This window comes from Nicotiana tabacum, chromosome 5, assembly GCF_000715075.1.
Source record: "Nicotiana tabacum cultivar K326 chromosome 5, ASM71507v2, whole genome shotgun sequence".
NCBI classification, from domain to species: domain Eukaryota; kingdom Viridiplantae; phylum Streptophyta; class Magnoliopsida; order Solanales; family Solanaceae; genus Nicotiana; species Nicotiana tabacum.
In genome coordinates, this window is record NC_134084.1 from 3903887 (window position 1) to 3913310 (window position 9424).

Genomic DNA, 9424 nt, shown 5'->3' on the forward strand with positions numbered 1-9424 from the left:
CAATTAATTGGAGGCATTTGATCAATGATTCTGCTAGACCATTTTGTGTATGAACATGAGCAACCGGATGCTCAATTGTTATCCCAGTTGAAATACAATAATCATTAGAGGCTTGGGATGTAAACTCATCGGCATTATCAAGACGAATTGTCTTAATTGCATAATCTGGAAATTGTGCTCTTAGCTTTATTATTTGAGCCAACAATCTTGCAAATGCCATATTGCGAGTTGATAGTAAGCACACATGTGACCATCTTGTAGATGCATCTACCAAAACCATATAATAGTTGAATGGTTCACATGGAGGGTGAATGGGCCCACATATATCACCCTGTATACGTTCCAAAAATGCAGGGGATTCCATCCTAACTTTAATAGTTGATGGTCTAATAATTAATTTTCCTTGAGAACACGCAGCACAAGAGAATTTCTTAAATTGAAGAATCTTCTGATTCTTCATTGCATGTCCATGTGAATTCTCAATTATTTTACGCATCATATTACAACCAGGATGACCCAACCGATCATGCCAAATAATAAAATTATCTTGATTAGTAAACTTCTCGTTTACTACGGCATGTGTTTCAATCCTGCTAATACTTGTGTAGTATAAACCGGAGGAAAGAGCAGGTAATAATTCAAGCACATATTTCTTACCAGACATTATTGTAGTAATATAAAGATATTCAATCTTTTCATCATTTGTAGTATCAATATGATAGCCATTTTGGCGAATATCTTTGAAACTTAATAAGTTTCTTTGAGATTTACTACAATATAGTGCTTCATCAATAGCCAAATTTGTTCCTCCTGGTAGTAATAAATTGGCTCTTCCAGAACCTTCAATTAATCTTGTACTACCGGATATTGTATTAACATTCGCTTCTTTCATTACCAAATAAGAGAAATATCTCTTATCTTTTAAAATAGTGTGTTGTAGCACTATCCAAAAGACATATATCATCTTTATTAATCTTGAGTCCAACTGAAGACTGGGGAATTTTCATATTCTTCATAAAAAAGACATAATACATCATAAGAAATATGAAAAACAAGCAGGAAAAAAACATTAAGAAATACATTAGAAATGTAGAAACTAGCAACACATGATGCATTAGGAAAATACACTCAAGAAAAATAAACTAGTTGCAAACATAAACATAACAACTTTTATAGCTTCATTCCCCAGTAAGATGATTAGTTCTTCAGTCAATATCCTCAAAGAAGTCCCCAACTTCTAAATGAGTAATATTTGTTAGGCCTTCAAAATCATCATCTTTATATGCAAGATGTGCCTTAGAATCATATTTATTTGAGGGACCTGCTTCATCATCATTATTTTGAAAGGTCAAGCGTGCCTCCACATTATTTTCTTTTTTATTGAGGGAGGCTTGATAAAGGTTGACAAAATGTTCTGGCGTACGACAAATGCGTGCCTAATGACCTCTCATACCACATCGGTGACACATACTAGCTTTACCTTTTGAATGATTAATTTGAGAACCCTTATTGTTCTCCAATTTATTTCCACCATAATGACGATAATTGTTTCGCCCCTTGCCACGTCCACGTTTACGACCATGTCCACGACCACGGTAATTATTTTGTTTTCTTTCAAACTTATCATATGTTGCTATAGCATTCACTTCCGGAAATGGAGCTGACCCAGTGGGACGGGCTTCATGATTTTTCATTAATAGAGTATTATTCTGCTCCGCCACAAATAGGCATGTGATTAACTCAGAATATTTCTTAAAACCTTTTTCACGGTATTGTTGTTGTAGCACCACATTTGAAGCGTGAAAAGTAAAAAATATTTTTTTCTAATAAGTCCTCATCTGTGATAGTGTCTCCACATAATTTTAATAGAGAACTTACTTTAAAGATAGCAGAATTATACTCACTTACGGTTTTAAAGTCTTGCAACCTTAAATGTATTCACTCATACCGAGCTATCGGTAATACCGTAAGTTTTAGGTGGTCATATCGATCCTTCAAATTAATCCATAATTCAAATGGATCTTTTACGGTTAAATATTCAGTTTTTAACCCTTCATGTAGATGATGACGAAGGAAAATCATGGCCTTCGCTTTATCCTGATTTGATGCTTCATTTCCTTGTATAATAGTATTTCCAAGACCTTTAGCGTCAAGGTGAATTTCAGCATCAAGAACCCATGATAAATAGTTCCTCCCGGTGATGTCAAGTGCCACAAATTCAAGTTTTGATAAATTTAACATAGTGAAAACTATCATAAAAGATGAATAAGTTAGAGAAATAATTATAATAATAAACAATTAATGAAAACAAAACGATTAAGGTAAAAGAAATGAAAATAGAGTTATATCATGTTAACAATCTACTATTTCATTTTATTCTTGCCATAAAGTAGAAATTACATACTTGTTTCATTTCACTTTATATTATTGATATATATGTGTTAATAGAACTGAACGTGACTAACATTATTTATATGTTCCAATAAATATAAAGTAATTAAACTATAAAATTATTGCTTGTCAATTTATTTCTCACAGTTCTTCAAAATGCCTTAAAGATATGTTTTGATCTAGGGAGTCCATGAATATTATAAGTATGACATTAGTGCATAGCTAGTTTGATGACTTTGAGGTCCTCTAAGAGTTGAGCACGGAAGGAAATAGTTATTTTATCACTGCAATGTACTTAAACTATTTAAGATGCCCAAGCGCACAAGTAATCTGCAAACAATGAGCATATGATATGTACTGCCATAAATAAAATGATTATAATGATACATACCTTAATAAAATATGGCTCAACTTAGCGGGAGTTAAGAATAAAATTAGAGCTTCGTGCTGATAACATGTTATAAAATAAAAGCAATGCAGTAAAATGTAAACAAGAAGAGATAGAGAGAATGAAGAAGTGTTTTCTTCTTTCACTTTGGTGTAATTTTTCATTGCAATTACATGGCCTTTTATAGGCATAAAAAGTAAAGATGATGGACATAAAATAGGAAATTTAATCTTTAAGTTATTCACAACATGGGCATCCAATGTAACATCCAATGTAGTATCCAATGTAGTATCCAAAGTAGTATCCAATGTACAAACTATTCATAACATATATATAATAGTTCTTGAATTTTTATAGCAGTGGCTGGTGTTAAAAATGTTAGGCGATTCGGAGCCCATCGTTCGAATTCATGAAGATGGCGTGCCACTTAGCACACAAAAAATCGGAAATCATCCGGAATTCATGTTTTATGGCCCTAAAATACCAAAAACAAGGAATAGTCATGACAAAGCAGGACTATTGCTCATTAGGTCATTTCTGATGGGCCTACAAAATTTTAGGCAATTCGGAGCCCCATAACCCGAATTCGTGAAGATGGCGTAGACATTAGCACACGAAAAATTGGAAGTCATCTTGGATTGCCAAAAAACGAGGAACGGTCATGGAGAAGTAATGTCTATTGTTCATTATGTCGTCTCTGATGGACTTATAAAATTTTAGGCGATTCGAAACTCATCGCTCGAAAACATGAAGATGGCATGGACATTAGCACACGAAAAATTGAAAATCATCCTGAATTACTGTTTTATATCCCTAAAACGCTAAAAAAAATAAGGAACGGTCATGGTGAATCAATAAAAATTATTCTTTAGGTTGTTTTTTATAAGCCCACAAAATTTGAGGCGATTCGGAACCCGTCGCCCGAATTCATTAAGATGGCATAGACATTAACGCATGAAAAATTAAAATTCGTCTTGAATTGATGCTTTATGGCCCTAAAATGCTAAAAACGAGGAACAATCATGAAGAAGCAATGACAATTATTCATTAGGTCATTTGTATGGGCCTGCAAAATTTTAGGCGATTCGGAGCCTTTCGGGTGAATTTATGAAGATGACATGGACATTAGCACATGAAAAATAGAAAATCATCTTGAATTCTTGTTTTGTGGCCCAAAAAATAGCAAAAAAAAAAAGAGGAACGGTCATGGCAAAATAAGGACTTTTGTTCATTAGGTTATTTCTAATGGTCCCACAAAATTTTAGGCGATTCGGAGTCCGTCGCCCGAATTCATGAAGATGGCTTGGCAATTAGCACGCAAAAAATTAGAAATCATCCTGAATTATTATTTTATGGCCGTAAAATGCCAAAACGAGGAAAAGTCATGGCGAAGCAATAACTACTGTTCATTAGGTTGTTGGGCCCATAAAATAATAGGTGATTCGGAGCTTGTTGCCCGAATTCTAAATTGTTTGAATTGAGTATTATTGCAAACGATTGAGAATATCCTTTGGAGTTTACATCTCAATTTTAAGGGAGTTTTAGTGAAGATTGGAGTTGGTTTTGGTTGGAATTTTAGATAGAAAATCGAACAAGAAAGAATACGCGGCATACAAAACACAAAACACATACAATAACATACTGTATGGAAGTTTGTATGCAAATTGTATGAAAGTTGTATTATATTGATATAAAGCATGACATGTAAAATGTAACTAACCACATATTTGAAGATACGTCAAAATTGTATAAAAGTTATGTTATAATTGTATGAAGATTAATATGAAAGTTGTACGATGTATAAAATTATATTAAAGTTATATGAAGGCATGCAAACTGTATCCGGCAATAAACCAAAGTTGGAAGACGTATCAATGTTGTATGAAAGTTGTATAATGTATTATACATTCTTTCTTCTTACTTGATTGAATTTCTTTTCGATACTCGCATCAAATCAATTGTTGTTCTGCAGTATTTTTTCGTTCAAGTTTAAAGCTTTTGGAGATAAAGCATGATTGCCATTATCATCATTGAAGTTAAAATATGAAGTTAATTCCCTATTGAGTTTCAATCTTTTTTCGAATTTGAATCAGAATGCTTGTGATTTGTAGCTAGCTCGACCAGAACCTAATTTTGTACATATTGATTCCGACCAGAACCATTACTGGTCTTGTCTTTATTATTTTCAACATGGCTTTTTCACTACTGTTTTTACGATTCAAATCTACCGAGAAATGCTTTTTTGAACCGAAGGTCTATCAGAAACAGCTTCTCTACCTAACTACCTCTACAAGATAGGCATAAGGTTTGCGTACACATTACCCTCCTCAGACGCCACAACTGTGAGAACCTAGTTCTTTCTAATTTTTAAAGTACTAATGGAGAAAACCTTCACCTCTTTTCTCTTGTTGTTTCATTTGGTTGTGCCAAGTTTAGCCATAACTCACACCAATATTACCACTGATCAATTAGCTCTTCTTTCCTTCAAATCCCAAATCATTTTAGACCCTTTTCACTTGTTGGATGAAAGTTGGTCTTCAACTATTCCTGTCTGTCATTGGGTTGGAGTCACTTGTGGTTCTCGCCATCACAGAGTGAAGTCATTGAATATTTCCAATATGGATCTTACAGGCAGAATTCCCCCTGATTTCGGAAATCTCACATTTCTTGATTCTCTTGACTTGAGTAGCAACAATTTCTACGGCAATTTGCCTCAAGAAATGGCACGGTTACATCGGTTAAGGTTTGTTAGACTTGGTTTTAACAACTTTAGCGGGGAGGTTCCTTCCTGGTTCGGGGTGTTGCAACAACTTCAAGTTCTAACTCTAAGGAATAATTGTTTCAATGGTTTCATCCCCTCTTTATTTTCTAATATTTCCAAGCTTCAAACTTTGGATTTGAAATTCAATTCCTTGGAGGGCCAAATCCCAAAAGAGATTGGAAATCTTGAAAATCTAAGTTTTTTAAATTTAGGTGTAAACAAGCTTAAAGGTTTTATCCCTCCGTCTCTCTCGAATGCGTCAATGTTGGTGTCTGTATATCTTTCTTACAATTTCTTACAAGGAAACATCCCAAAAGAGATTGGAAATCTTCAAAACCTAAAACCATTTGTCAATAGAGCATAATCAACTTACAGGTTCTATACCATTCTCGCTTTTTAACATGTCTAGACTTGAATCCATCGCATTTACAAATAATACCTTATCAGGAAATCTTCCAACTGATGTGTGATCGTCTTCCAATGCTCGAAAAACTTTATCTAAGTATGAACAAGCTACGCGGTCATATGCCTGTAAGCTTACCAAACTGTTCGAAACTTCAAATGTTGTCTGTATCAGTGAACGAGTTTGATGGACCCATACATAGTGAAATTGGTCATTTAAGTAACCTGCAGAATCTGTATCTTGGACGTAACCATTTTGAAGGTTTGGTGTTGAAAGTTAGCTTATAGTGTTTTCTTCTAACTATAAACTTCTTGAAAAATTTCATCACATTTGAATTATATTGCAGGGACAATTCCAATCTCCATATTCAATATCTCCTCGCTGCAGGTGTTGTCACTAGGACGCAACAATCTCTTTGGGTCCTTGCCATGGGAGGTTGGCAACTTGACCAAATTACAGATTCTTGATCTTAGTCAAAATATGCTAACAGGTATGTATATAGTCAAAAGGAGTAGGGAAATTAAGATACAGCAGCTAGCTTGCTATGGCTGAACTAAAAGGGCAGCCCGGTCCACTAAGCTCCCGCTATACGCAGGGTCTGTGGAAAGGCCAGACCACAAGGGTCTATGATATGCAGCCTTACCCTACATTTCTGCAAGAAGTTGTTTCTACGGCTCGAACCCGTGACCTCCTGGTCACATGCCTCTCCCCCCACCCCCCACCCCTACAAACCTATTACTAGTTGTTCATTAATTACTGATACATACAAACATTGGCAGGTGAAATACCGAAAGAGGTAAGCAATCTCATTGACTTGGATGGAATTGATCTGGGTTTGAACAAGTTTACTGGTTCACTTCCAATGGAGATCTTCAACATATCAGGGATAACAGTGATTGACCTTCTAAACAATAATCTGACAGGAACCCTCCCATTGAACATAGGTTCTATGTTACCCAACATTGAAGGTCTTTATCTAGGTCGGTTAAATCTTTTTGGGACGATACCACATTCTATCTCCAATTGTTCCAAGCTCAACACTCTAGATGTTGCTGGAAATAGACTCACCGGTTTGATTCCAACCTCTCTTGGATATTTGACTCATCTAGAGTACCTACTCTTGGATGGAAACAATTTAGTGAGCGACTCTACATTAAGCTTCTTTACTTCCTTATCAAATTGTAGAGATTTAGAATTTCTTTCTTTATCTTTGAACCCTCTAAATGGTGTACTTCCAGTCTCCTTAGGGAGCCTTTCCAGTACTTCTCTTCTAAGGATTAACGCTGCTGGTTGCAGAATTAAAGGGGAAATTCCAAAAGGAATTGGGAACTTAAGCAGCTTATTAGACCTCGATCTTTCTGAAAACGATATAATTGGATCAATTCCCACAACAATTAGCAACTTGAGATTTCTTCAGAGCGTTAATTTGAGTCACAACAAACTTTCTGGATTTATTGGAGATGATCTATGTAAATTGCAAGACTTGGGTTATTTATACTTAACTCAGAATCAACTTTCAGGATCTCTTCCTAATTGTTTGGGGAACTTAATTTCCCTTCGGGAGATATTTCTAGGTTCCAACAAATTGCGTTCAAACATACCAGCAAGCTTAGGGAACCTCAGAAATCTCTTGAAGCTAGACTTATCCTCAAGCAACTTGGATGGCCCTTTACCTCCGAAAATTGGAAATCTAAAGGCTGCGATATATATGGATCTATCAATGAATACATTCTCAAATGGAATTCCTAGAGAAATTGGTGGCTTGCAAAATCTAAGGCACTTATCTTTGAGAGACAACAAATTACAAGGATCAATACCTGAATCGATCAGAAGCATGTCAGCTTTGGAATTTCTAGACCTTAGTCATAACAATGTTTCAGGATTAATTCCCAAGTCTTTGGAGAAGCTTCAAAATCTCAAGTATTTTAATGTTTCTTTCAATAAGTTGGTTGGTGAAATCCCCTCCGGCGGTCCTTTCAAGAACCTCTCCGGTCAGTCTTTCATGTCCAATGAAGCATTATGTGGTTCTCTAAGATTCCGTGTTCCACCATGCCATACTAGTACTTCAAAGCATAGATCCAAGAGGAAAAAGGTACTTATTCTACTTCTATTGGCCGGAATTGCAATAGTTATATTAGTTCCTATCATCTTTGTGATGGTATGGATAAGGTATATAAGAGGTAAAAGAACTGATCCTCAACAAACAGCTGGTTCATCCTATGACATCTCAACAAGAGAAAGAATTTCATACTATGAATTGCTCCAAGCAAATGATTCACTCAGCGAGAGCAATTTGATTGGTTCCGGGAGTTTCGGCTCTGTTTACAAAGGCATCCTCAGAGATGGGACTCCTATTGCAGTTAAAGTGTTCAATCTGCAATTGCAAGCAGCATTTAGGAGTTTCGATACAGAATGCCAAGTTTTGCGCAACCTTCGTCATAGGAATCTCACCAAAGTCATCACTAATTGTTCCAACCTTGAATTTAAGGCTTTGGTACTAGACTACATGCCTAATGGAAGCCTCGATAACTGGTTGTATTCGCACAACTACTTCTTAGACATCAAGCAAAGACTAAGTATAATGATAGATGTGGCATGCGCCTTGGAATATCTCCACCATGGCTGCTCATTTCCCGTGATCCATTGTGATCTGAAGCCTAGTAACGTCTTGTTGGATGAGGACATGGTTGCCCACCTAAGTGACTTTGGCATTTCAAAACTGCTTTCTGAAGACGAGAGTGCTTCGTACACTAAAACTTTAGCAACATTGGGTTATATTGCACCAGGTAAGTGATCTCTTAAGTAATTGCTTTTGAATATTTCTCTTTCTTTTCTCCACCAGTAAATGCTGAATTTAAAATTGACTGATTGTAGAGTATGGACTGGAGGGACTGGTGTCAACAAAATGCGATGTTTATAGTTACGGAATCATGTTGATGGAAACATTTACAAGGACAAAGCCTAGTGATGAAATGTTTGATGGAGATCTTAGCTTGAAGCAATGGGCGAGCAACTCACTCCCACGAGCAGTAATGGAAGTTGTTGATGCCAACTTAATAACACCACAGGATAATCAATTAATGAAAAAGTTAGATTGTGTGGTATCCATCATGAAAGTGGCAATAGATTGTTGTGTTGAATCTCCTAAAGGAAGGATTGACATGAAAGATGTCGTAGCAAGGTTAAAGACTATAAAGATTCAACTTCTTGCATGTTGAGCTTTGAATGAATAAACAAGTATTGTTTTCGGCTTGAGTAAGGGGTACAGAGTGTAGGCAACGGCTTTTCCTTTTGTTAAAATCTATTTGCCTAGTTCCTTTAATCAGTCTCCTATAGTTAGGATCTTGATTAGCTTCGATTGTTATATTGAATCTCCTGAAGGAAGGACCGACATGAAAGATGTTGTAGCAAGATTAAAGAAGATCAAAATTCAACTTATTGCATATTGAGGAAGTTCTTATAATTCTTCTGTTCCAAAACA

General features: G+C 35.7%; 1 pseudogene; it reads left to right on the forward strand.

Annotated features, from left to right (window-relative positions):
- Positions 1-1962: 1962 nt before the first annotated feature.
- LOC107784597 (uncharacterized) lies at positions 1963-9374 on the forward strand (annotated as a pseudogene).
- The last annotated feature ends 50 nt before the right edge of the window (positions 9375-9424 follow it).